The sequence below is a fragment of the Porites lutea genome, chromosome 1 (assembly GCF_958299795.1).
Source record: "Porites lutea chromosome 1, jaPorLute2.1, whole genome shotgun sequence".
NCBI lineage: Eukaryota > Metazoa > Cnidaria > Anthozoa > Scleractinia > Poritidae > Porites > Porites lutea.
This window is the reverse complement of record NC_133201.1, coordinates 12,251,273-12,263,746: the sequence shown is the minus strand read 5'-3', so window position 1 is coordinate 12,263,746 and position 12,474 is coordinate 12,251,273. Positions and strand designations below refer to the sequence as shown.

Here is a 12,474-nt window from a genome sequence, read left to right as displayed (position 1 = left end):
TTTTTCGTTACCAAATTCCTTGTTTGAATTTTTTTAGGCCATAGCGTGATTATTTTTTAGGATTAATTGGCGTGCAAGAATTGTTTTTCATTTAATTTTCCCTTGTGCGAATTTTTTTCTGTACTTCGCCCACCCCCCCCCCCCCATAAATTTTCTAATGGTCCGTCCCTAAAAAAGGCTAGTACGAGGGACAGGGACAGTCCTTAGCCTTCGAATACATTGGGACGAAGTCTTAAATCATTTTAACAAAATAAAACTGATGTCTTGATATCAACCTGTTTATCGCACAAAGTTAAAGCTGTGCCTATGGCAATTTCAGTGATGTGTCGAACTTGAAGGAAATTGAAACAATTTCGGTTTTGCCGTGCGAGCAAAGGTGGTCTATTATTATGACTGGCTAGGTAATAATGTCGCGGTAGGTCAAGTAAAGGGAAAATGAAAGTCATAACTATAGCCCCCAATTCCTTTGACATTTAACACTTATATCCAGAACATGATTTCCTTTTTCTGCGATTATTGAGCGTATAAAGCTAAAGATCGACAACTCGATTTCAAGCTATTACATTAGGTACCATGATACATATTTTGTTGTTAGAGATAATAAGTGGTTAGGTTACTTCAACTCATTTTTTGGAAACTGAATTACTAAAGTTAATTTATTACTTTAACGTTATGATCAATATTTTTTGAACGCTATATTTAGCCATGTTTGCTCGCGCTATTTTGCCGTTCAGGAAGAAGGAGGTCACCATGCTAATGTTTGCGCCTCACTTTTAAGACACTTGCATAGTGCATAGATCAGTTCTGTTGCATCTAGTTATTCTTTCTGGTCGTAGATAGAGAAGATGATGTCCTTTATATATATATTATTTTTCTTCCAAATAAGAAAATTAAAAGAGCATTATATTCTTAATGGTTTCTACGGAAATAAGGATTTGTAAATTTGCTCAAAGTTATGTCACATGATACAAAGGAACACAAAGTGAAGTGTGTTGTTTATAATAGCAAGATAAAACTAGTTATAGTGTTTTGATACAGTCTTAAAAATAATGATATTATTATTCTTCAAAGGAAGGAAACTTTTGTTAGTAAAGGTTTCATTGCTTTTTTTTTTAACGTACTAGAAAACGGTTTCTTTACCCTGTTTGAGCAGTTTGAGCTGTACGATTTCGCGTCCATGGCTTTTTATCACTGGTTACTGCTATTACTGGCGGGGTTATTACTGTTTGGGCTAGGAGGAAACTCTCAAGGTAAGACTATTTAAAGTCGAACTATCATGAGCCACATTTCCCACTTTAAAAAACTTCATTTTAGAAAAGTTCTACTCGTTTTCCTTCGGAAAGTCAGCAAAAAAACAAAACTCGGCGCCAAACATTATCTTTCTATCAGGTCACGCATGAGGAATAAAAAAGTAAACATCTCATTCACTTTTAAGGTTCATCATAATTTTTAAAAGGCGATCATTTTCGGGCAGAATGTGGAAGAAAAACCAAAAATTAATCTTTTATAATATCATTCAGATGTATTGTATCGGCTTAAATTGCTGATTCTTCTTTTATATAATTATTTTATATTAGGTGTTCTCTAAAATCATCTATAGATTACAATTTGCATATACAATGTATGATATGCAAAGTAGTTCTGGGCGAGAGCATAAAAGGCTAAATTCACAGTGCTTTGCTGAGGTAGTTGGTTGAATTGAAGACTTCAGTTAATTTCTCGAAAGAGACGCTGGTTTATTTTAAGATTTAAAATCTAGTACTTGTAAAAACTTAGCAGATATGGACTTCTTACGCCAAGGTGCTACATGGGGTTTAGACTTACTTGTTATAAACAGACGATGAGCTATGCCGAAACTACAGTACAACAAGAATAACTAAAAGTAATTTGTTTTCTGCAAGAGCGCAACGCTAGACAAGACCACCGCAACGCTGTTGAGGCCTTTAATGTAATAAATGACCCTAAATGTAATAAAGGTCCTATGTGTAATAATTTTTGGCCCTAAAGGTTTATAATAAAGGCCCTAAATGTAATAATTTTTGGCACTAAATGTAATAAAGGGTCTAATTATATGTGTAATAGGTTTTAGCCCTAAATATAATGGAAGTCTTAACAGTATACATGTATGTAGTATAACAGCCCCAAACTTGATAAGGTCCCTGACTGAAACATGCGACGGTCTGGTGCGATATTAATGTTATAGCCAGCGGGCGATTCACTTTCTTTGCCCTATTGTAGTCTTCATAGATATTCATTAACTTAGAAAGCGGCTAGAGCGCTCAAGAGGTAGGAGAAACACTTATAAATTAACTACGTCTCGATCGAGTTTCCTACTCATCCCTACATCGTGAAACGCGAGTTATAAACAGATGGAATCTACGCAAAAGTTTTCAAAATACAGTAGTAATTTAGTAATTGAAGGAAGTATTAATGTTCATTAGAAACAATCGTAGTAAATTAAATACTTTTGCCTATGGGGTTTTTTAATGTTCCTCCAAAAAAAGAAATGTTTTTTATTTATCATTTTCCAAAAGAGTATGTCGGTCGGTCCATACAGAATGCTGTGAACACGAAGTTATATATAAACAGCAAGATATTAAGGGCAGTATATCTTTATACTTACACTACAGGCTGCCTTTGCCTATGAAACAGATTTTTTAGTTCAATCCAGTGGATGAAGTTTCAGATTCTTGAGAAAATTTGCTATAATAAACAAGGCTTTTCTTTTTTGTTACATAAGTTTTAAGATACGTCAGTCCTTTTTTGACATTAAAGAGTTCTTAAAAAATTTGCTTCATATCATGGACTCTGCTTTCAAGTTGTCGTTAAAGAAGTATTATTGGTAACAATGCTAACTATTAAAACCTATTTACAATTAATTACTATTCGGTTAAAGGACTATTTACAATTCACTTCGATTAAACATTCTTTTCAGCTAATAAGAATAATAAAAATAACAGTGATAATGATATCAATAACTGAATAATAAGTTGTTACTCAAATGGCTATATAGGGGATCTGTCTGGGGTATTTAGTGTTTGATATTCCCTAGACACATTCTGGCGCTCTGTTAACCTGTAATAAGGCTAAAAGCAAACGCTATGCAACAACAACAACACCAAAAGCTTTATTTGCATGAGCATAGAGGAATTACAGTATTGCAAAAGCTATTAGTCTAAATTTAAGTACTAATTCAACTAATTAGTACGTGTAAAACATTACAAAACGTTACAGTTCTCATTCATTCATTCATTGATATTAATTTGGTTCTTAATTCAAAGCATTGAAAAATAAATGAAACTAATTGATAGTTAATTAAATAATCAGAAGAATTCATAAGAAAGCTTAAGAAGAGATATTAAAGTATCGTGTGAAAGTGATTTGAAGTCACGTAAGACTATTTAAAGTCGAACTATCATGAGCCACATGTCCCACTTTAAAAAGCTTCATTTTAGAAAAGTTCTACTCGTTTTCCTTCGGAAAGTCTGCAAAAAATTTTCAGTTAGTTTCTAGTTTGGAGAAAAATATGTCTCTGATCTGAGAATAAGCCTTGCAATCTAGTAAGAAATGATTTTCATCTTCGATTTTGTTACTTGTACGTACAAAAGTGACATATCCTTTCATTGCGAGGAATGTTTTCGTATCTACCTGTTTCAATTCTAAGTTGATGACTACTTACTCTAAATCTAACTAATGCTTTTCTGGAAGGGTTTTTTCTTGTTAAAACTAAGTACGGCGAGGGGCTATAGTCGTCTTTGATTGTACAATAAAAACTGAGTTTTTGTGATTGTTGAAGGGTCTGATTCCAGTAAGAGACGTATTTATTTTTCATTATGCCGATATACCTATTAACTATTGAGTCACTCAATGAATTACAGGAAAAGTCATAGTTTAGATCCTAGTAGTCAACCATTTTGATGAGATTAGAGTAAAAGCTAGTTTTTCCGTTATGATGAAGGTCAATTGAAATTTGTAAGGCCTGTTTAACTATAGAATCTTCATCTTTACCTCTCAGATAGTCTAAATAATTTAGAATCTTTTTATTTATATCAATGATAGTGGGAAATTTACCGAGTTTTACAAGCAATGTTGGATGCCTTGTTATGTACTTGTAAATAACGTTTACAAGTTTCTATGAAATCGTCTTATGACCCTAAGCATATAAAGAGCTGAAAGAATTACACTTAGGACTTTTATTACATTTAGGGTCAAAAGTTATTACACTTAGGACCTTTATTACATTTAGGGCCAAAAGTTATTACACTTAGGACATTTATTACATTTAGGGTCATTTATTACATTTGAGGCCTCAACAAAATGAGTTTGCCACAACATCCCAGCTTCCTGTCCCTACATGTAATAAGTCGCATCTTAGAATCCGGTCTTGGACTTCCATTGCTTGTGAAATGATAACTGAACGTTCCATTTGTCTCATCACATCAAGAATTGTATGATTGTGAAAGCGCTCATGATCTGACTCTTCCACAAAAGCGTTTCTACACAGGAATCACATCGCTGAGGACAGACTACGAGAAGCCTGACTCCCCGCCCTTCTCTCGTTAATATTTAATAAGAGACTGCATGAGAGACGACGGGGGATGAGTCGGTGCAATGACTGTTTGACCGATAAAGGCTAATCCGATCTGATCATAGCCTTAATGCTGCCAGGTAGAGTATAGTTAATAGCCTTCGTGGCAGGCGTTCGAAAAGGAAGGGAAAGGGGATTTGGGGCGCGCGAGAAGCGTGAAAGACACGCGAGAAAGGAGGAAGGAGGAAGGAGTTCCTCTCCTCTCTTCCCCCTTGCTCGCAGCCTCGCGCCCTAATTCCCTTCTCCTTCCCTTTCGAACGCCTGCCACGCAGGCTATACATTTAAAAACCCAATCATTAAAAACATGAGACAAGATAAGGAATGATTTTCGCTAGAGAAATGGATGAAGTGCGGATGTAACTGTTTAGCGCTTACCTTTGAAGTTGGATAAAATTGTCAAGGAGTTTCTGTTCAACTTGTATGACCTTTGGAGTTTCATTTTGCCTGCAGCAATTACAGTAACAGGTACTGCAGTGTTAGGCACCGGATCAGAAGATCAGACAAGGGCTGTGCTCTAGCAGTAGCTTCTGGCACCTTTCTTTTGCTTTTGTTAATTATTATTATTATCAATATCATTATGATTATCGCTATTTTTTTTTTGATAGACATTCTATGCTGGGCACCCTGGATTTCAACGAATAGGAGAAGATTTTAGTAAAAAACATTCGCATGCCTTGGGTGTTATATTCCCGTGTAGGAGCTTACTTTAAGCAAATCATTGAACGTCGTCAAAAGACCTGTCTAAGAGCTGTCGTCTACTGTGAATGACTTTAATTATTGTTTGTTTCCCAAAAAAACACAATTTAAGACAATTTGAAACACGGAAATGTCAAAAACGTAGTTTGCAAAGACCTCAACGAAAGTCGCTTAGTCTGAGTCTAGTAACACTGAACTACCCACTAAACTATTTATTATGCAAAAGAAATTATTAAATTAATAAGTATGGTGTAAATTTTTAGTTAAGAACTTTAAAAGACAACATTAAATTTTGTTCTATACATTGATGCGATTAATTTAATTCCATTAATTTAACGATAATTGTTTACACAAAGTAGAGGCAAGCGAAGGTGTAGTGTAAAGTTGTCTGCATATTTATGATATCCAACAACCAATAATTACCTCTGCACAAAGGGAAATTACTTTTGATTTAAGCACGGCAGTAGCAAAATGCGCCGCAGTACGACATTTAAAAGGCAATTTTGAAAAAAAAGTAAAAGTGACTGTAAACCTTATTTAAAAATTTGGAATGAAATATAATTTAATTATTGTCATTGGTTTGACCCGCAGTCACGACCTTCAATATATAGAGCTTCATTATTGTGCTAATCCATTCGTTCAATGTGAGTTAAGGCTGTATGTTGTCAGTTAACTTGTCTTTGAGCGTCATTTCTTTTGTTTCTTACCCAGCACGCTGCAATTTATTAACAATGGGCTACATCCATATTTGGATCTAAACTCACTCTAGAAATATCCAGTTGTAAAAAAATGCTGTCGAATATAAAACTTTCGCTAAAATGTGTCGCGTAGGTACTCAAAATCATGATTAGTATGGTGTTACATATTGTGTACACTAATTTCCCCTGAGGCTATCATTTAAGCCGATTCGGGATTTTCTACCACTTTGCCAAAATCAAAGTTTGGGGTAGGTTAGACATTGATCTCGTTCTGTGCATGTTAATCAATTGACGGAAATGATACATTATCAGTTGCCTAAATTGTTCCATTATTAAAGCAGACAGTTTTATAGTAGACTGTTTCGTAACGTCGACAGTCATGCATTTTATCAAGAACCTATTGATGATCATTGTGGAATTGTATACAAAAGGATTTTACGACTTTAATCATGACTTCACATCATAATGTTCGAAATACATACACAGCGTTTAAACGCTCAAGTTAACCAAGAAAATTTCGAATAAAGCCGGCTGTAAAAGTACAAAGGCTTGTCGGACGTGGTATTTGGCAGAGAAAGCAAATGACTGTAAACTGTTGTCCTTAGCGTTTGACTACTTGAGAAGAAGTCTCTTAAGGTTTATTGCAAGTTAAATCGGTGTAACAATTGAATTTGTTGCTGAATGTTGTTGTTTTGGGGCGGACTATCCTGAATTATGTTTTCACGCATTATCATCTACCCAACAACAACAACATAAGCTTTATTTGCATGACTATAATTATGTAGTTACAGTATTGCACAAGCTTTAACATAAAAAAGAAAAAAACAACAACAAACAAACAAACAAACAAATCATAACAATGATAATGCAATGCAATGATTAATATAGTCAATCAAGTGTCATCAACATGATTTGATAACAAATTATTACGTAAATCATTGTTTCCCTTTGGGCGCTTCCAGTCAAAGGGATTAATTGACAACCGCAGGCGACACACCCACTATTCATAGGCCTTAATTTATATTGCATGCTATATTGTATTTCAGTTTCTTATCACTCTCGAAGAGGTCACATTGTTTTTCTACCTCGTGTAGTTTTTCTTTTCTCTCTGTTAATCATGGGTAAAACTTGTCGTTGTACTGGGAATAAGACGCCGCTCTCGGAGCATACGTTTGAAAAGCCGGGAAAGAGTTGCTCTGGGCCAGAACAATTTCTTGATGTCTCTGTTGTTGAAGAAGATACCGCCTTTCCTTCGCAGCCAATTGAAGATGAACCGCAAGAAACTTAATTACTTTCAAGCCCAAGCGACAGGCAAACTCTCGCTTCTCTGGTAGGGGCTGTAAAATCGCTTACCACTGGCCTAAAGGAGGTCCAGGTTGATAATAAGCAACTGCGTGCCCTCCTTACTAACCAGTCGTCGCTTAAGGAAGTTCCCGTTCCATCCACGAGCACTGGCGGGGCGACGGCTTCTGGAGTTACTTTGCCTGAGGTGCGCGCAATGCAAGACTTGTCCCAACAAGCCGATCGACGCGTCGCCCAGCTTGGGTTGGCGGATTCCAGCGCTAGTGACTCGGACCACGACGAGGTTAAGCCGCCCGCGCACGTCCGCGCCAAAGACTCAAGTGCGTCAAATGGTGGTGGTAAGTCTTTAAAATCCGGGAAGGAGTCAAAAATTACGACTACCTTCCTTTATCCTCAGCTATGGCCGGATAGCTTCCTCAGTCTCACGAATGCTCGTCGTGATATTAAATATGATGACCTGACGTTAGAGGAGTTCGTTGCGGGTTACGGACAAATCCTCCAATCCCCCGACCTTCCGGAGATGAAGCGTTCCGCTCGGCTTAAGCATTTGGTGTCTCTCATGTATTTTGCCCAGCAGTACGAGTGGCAAGCCGTACTCAGTTTTCACGGGGCTGTTCTTCTGGAGATCGAGCGAGGCCTTCTCAAGTGGGGCGATTCCTTGTTTCATTTAGAGAGCCGTACTCTCTACGGGCTTCCTAAGACGCCCAAATCATCTACCAGTGGAGGATCTTCCACGTCCTCCACCACAGTCTTGTATTGTCGAGATTTCCAACGGCACCAGTGTTCTTTTAATCAAGCACATTATGGCTACCTATTTTATGGCGGCATATTTGCTTCGACTGCTGGGTGCAATCACGAAAACAAGAGCACCATCGCGCTGGCTCGTCCGAATGTTCCCTTGCCTCTGCAAGTTCGGAGACAAAAAACTAACTACCTCGAACACCTTCGTCCACCATGCTGAGTCCGTGGATGAATGTGCTCCTTGTTTTTCTGAGGAAGTCGAACATGACATTTTATCTTCTAGCTTTGACCGTTTTCATGATGCAGTTGCTCCCTTTGCTTGTACCGAGTCTGTTAGCCGATCAAGGTCTAGTTTACAGTCGAGTTTTTCACAATATTTTTCGCCTCGTGCGGCTTGTTATTCTTATCGGGATGTTCATGATTTCGGGGCTCAAACTGGTAAACCAAATTATTTAGTTGCTAGGCTTACTGTACCCTCCACATTGAATATTTTTACATGGCGCGAGCTACTTCAAGATTATGAGGACAATGTTGTTTGTGAATTTTTAGAGTTTGGCTGGCCAGTTGGTTTTATGCCCACTACATTACCCGTTTTTGATCTTCGGACTCATCGCGGTGCCCCTCTGTTTTCGGAACAAGTTACCGCTTATTTGACGAAGGAAATTTCTCTCGGCAGGGTTGCCGGTCCTTTTGACGCCGTGCCATTCACCGATGGCTTTGTGGTTTCGCCTCTTAATACTGTGCCCAAACGGGATTCGGCTAAACGTAGAGTTATTGTCTATTTAAGCTGGCCCTGCGGTACCTCAGTGAACGACGGAATTCCAAGTGACTCAACCCTGGGCGAGCCCATTTCATTGTCGTATCCGACCATTGATTCGATTGTGGATGCAGTAATTTCTCTGGGTCCGGGTTGTTTGCTCTACAAACGTGATCTCAAAAAAGAGATCGTCAGTTTCCAGTAGATCCCAAAGATTATCATTTACTTGGGTACACCTGGGACAATCAGTTCTATTTTGATACGGTCCTTACCAAGGGCTTGCGTTCTGCGGCTCTGGCCTGTCAGCGATCTACATCAGCTGTTTCATGGATTTCTCGACAACAGGGGCGCTCTTTGTTCAATTATCTGGATGATTTTATTGGAGTCTCTTCTCCTAGTACCGCAACTAGTGATTTTCAAGCGCTAGGAGATTTGTTAAAGTCGCTCGGGCTTTAAAAGTCTAGTGAAAAATCTTTTTCACCTTCGCCTGTGATGATTTGTTTGGGCGTTCAACTAGACACGAACAATTTTACGTAGTCCGTGAGTTCCGAGAGTCTCTGTGAGCTTGAGACATTGTTGCATCGGTGGCTTACTAAGCGCACTGCCACAAAATCAGCTCTGCAGTCTCTCGTTGGTGAGTTAATGTTTGTTTCCAAGTGCGTTCGTCAGAGTAGAGTTTTTATCGCACGAATCCTTGCTCTGCTTGGCAAGTTGAGGCATAATCATCATCACGCTAACTTAACCGCAGAATTTCGGAAAGACTTAGTTTGGTGGCGTCGCTTCTTGAGGTAGTATAACGGCGTGTCTAGGATTAACATTGCTAAGTGGACTTCTCCGGATACGGTGTTTTCGACCGATGCGTGTCTTGCTGGCTGCAGTGGTGTGTGTAATGACCAGTATTTCCATGGGGTTTTTCCGCCTTTTATTTATGAACAGAACCTTGACATCAGTTCTTTGGAACTTTTAACAATCGTTGTTGTCTTGAAATTATGTGGAGCTCGTTGGACAGGACTGCGCATCACTGTTCGTTGTGATAACGAAGCGGCCGTAACTGTGATGAATACGGGACGGTGTCGTAATCCTTTCATGAATTCCTATTTACGTGAGATTTGTTACTTTGCTGCCCTTCACGAGTTTGAAGTCTGTGCTGTGCATATTCCCGGTGTATCGAATCATTTCGCGGATCTTCTCTCCCGATGAGATTCGTGCTCCTTATCAGCAAAGGCACAGTTCTTACAGCGCGCTCAGCACGATCATTGGCAAGAAGTTCCCGTTCCCGATGGGATGTTCCGGTTTCACGGTACTTTCTAACATTGGACCTTTACTCTTTCAGGCTCCAGGGAGCTCAGGCGTCTTAGACGGGATCTCAAGCAATCGCAGCGCTCCGCATATTGTGCTGGAACTTTCAGTAACTTAAAAACTCAATTCAAGGCCTTTTTCCTATTTTGCCAATATTTCAAGTTAGATCCTATTCCAGATACGCTGGATACCGTTTGTCTTTACGTGCAGTTTTTAAGTCGTATTTTAACGCCCGCGTCTATTAGAAACTATTTAAGTGGCGTTAAATTGTTGCATTTATTTACGGGCGCGGATTACCCTTTCACGAAAGACTTCATTCTTTCCCTCACTTTGCGTGGTATCGCTCGCAATGCCTTGTATACCCCGCGCAGGGCTCCCCCAGTTACTCCTTCTATTTTATTTAGTATTTCCCATGTTCTTGATTGTGAAGGTGATCCGCGTTCTTGGACTCTTTTTTGTGCCTTTTTATTTACGTTTTATCTTATGGCTCGTCTGGCTAACATCGTGCCTAAGTCTGCGAAATCATTTGATCCTCGCCGCCATCTCACCCGTGGTGATGTGGCTGTTACTTCTCATGGTATATTAGTCACATTTCAGTGTACAAAAACGATTCCATTTGGAGAGCGTCCTCTCCACATTCCTTTGCTTAGAATTCACGATTCGCCGTTATGCCCTGTTTCTGCCTATTTACGCATGATTCGTTTAATTCCCGCTCGCCGATCGTGTCCTGTTTTTCTCATTTTTGGTTCCAAGGGCCTCTTTCCCCTTACAAAGCGTACTTTTGTTTCTGCTTTCCGTTCCTATTTGGTCACGGCCGGGATTTCCAATACCCAGAGTTTCAGGGGTCATTCTTTTCGACGAGGAGCAGCCTCGTGGGCCTTTAGGTGCGGCATTCCGGGGGAAATTATCCAGTTGTATGGTGACTGGTCTAGTGATGCATACAAAGTTTATTTAGAATTTAGTTTAGAATCTAAGCTTACACTTGCGAATCAACTGCGACAGGCTATTATTCATGTGTAATCGTCTTATTGCTGGCCTTTTTTTTGTATCCTTTCTGGACACGGTTGGTTTTTGGCCGGGTTTTTTGGTGGCAAGGAGGTTTATTTCTTTTGATTTCAGGGTCGTAACATGGTATATCCGGGACCCATTGATCCCTATTTTCTTGCCTTTATTTTGATCCCTGAGCTCCATTTTCCCAAAAATTTTGATCCCTGAGCCCTGATAAAAGAATTGATGCCATCCATGTTTTTACACAAAATTTTAACTTAGGCAACTTTGTTTATCTCCAAATATAGAATATAGAAGATGCTCAGATGGGTGGTGAGAAAAACATTAACTTTAATTTTTAGTGCAAGTTGTAGGTTCTATCAGAGCTTTCTATTCTGCTATCCCTGTCGATGTTGTAGTCTTGTCTGAATTTCCTCTCTCACTCTGTGTGTTACAGTGAGGATCACGATCAATTACCTTAAATGATGCAAGCCACAGGTTCTACAGTTTAAAAACTTTTCTGTGTCAAGCCCATTCATCGCTTTTCCTGGGTTAATAACCATTGTAGATTGTCAGGGGACATATCTGGTTGCAGGTCTTCCAGACCTACTCCTTCCAGCTTCAAATGTAATTGGCTCTGAAACGTTGTCCGCCTGAGCTTGTTCCCCTTCCTCTTCGTCACCACCTGACGCAAGTGAATCATCTGATTCAATTGACCCCCGGAGCAATGCAACTAGGCGCTGCTCTTCATGGCAGCTCGAACAGAAGTTGTTTCCATCTTTTATTAATTGAATTTTCCCGGTGATACACTTAATTAGGTGAATTGCTATCGTCACGGTGCCCAGTCTGGTATACAAGGGGATCTTCTTCTGACTGTTCCAGCCATCTCAAACCCATGTGATCTTCCAGGAATGTGTCACCATTATGGTGGAGATCTTTTAAAAGAACTGCAAGAAAGAAAGGAATGATCTTCTCCATATGCCGACGCATCCCTTCTGAACATATTCAGAGCAAGTGGAAGTGTACCAGATCTTTCTTTGGTCCTCCCTCTCGGTCGTTGCTGTCGTACATCCCGTCCGAATTCTTTCGCAAAGCTCTGCAATGCCTTCCTTTGTCGCTCGTTTCCTCGTCCATATCCTCCTTAAGGTTTACTCTTGCCGTGCGACTTTCGAAGCCATTCCTGTGCCTTTGGACCCAGAGCTCTCTGTGTGTAATGGCTTTGACAACCGGTATAAAATATAAACGAGGATTGGTGGAGCCTCTTTATTGATTCTAAAAGGCAGCTGGGCCGCCGCGATGCGTAGTCGTTCAGAGCGGGTTTTCTCACTCCACTAAAAAATTCAGGCTCCAAATTAAATCTAAGGTGGTGATACCTTTCGGGGCCAACCATTACATAAGCCGAGGCC

The 12,474-nt window shown here is 39.4% G+C and overlaps 2 pseudogenes; both read left to right on the top strand.

Annotated features, from left to right (window-relative positions):
* Positions 1-7,351: 7,351 nt before the first annotated feature.
* On the top strand, positions 7,352-8,301 carry LOC140945331 (uncharacterized; annotated as a pseudogene).
* Positions 8,239-11,108, top strand: LOC140949923 (uncharacterized; annotated as a pseudogene).
* The last annotated feature ends 1,366 nt before the right edge of the window (positions 11,109-12,474 follow it).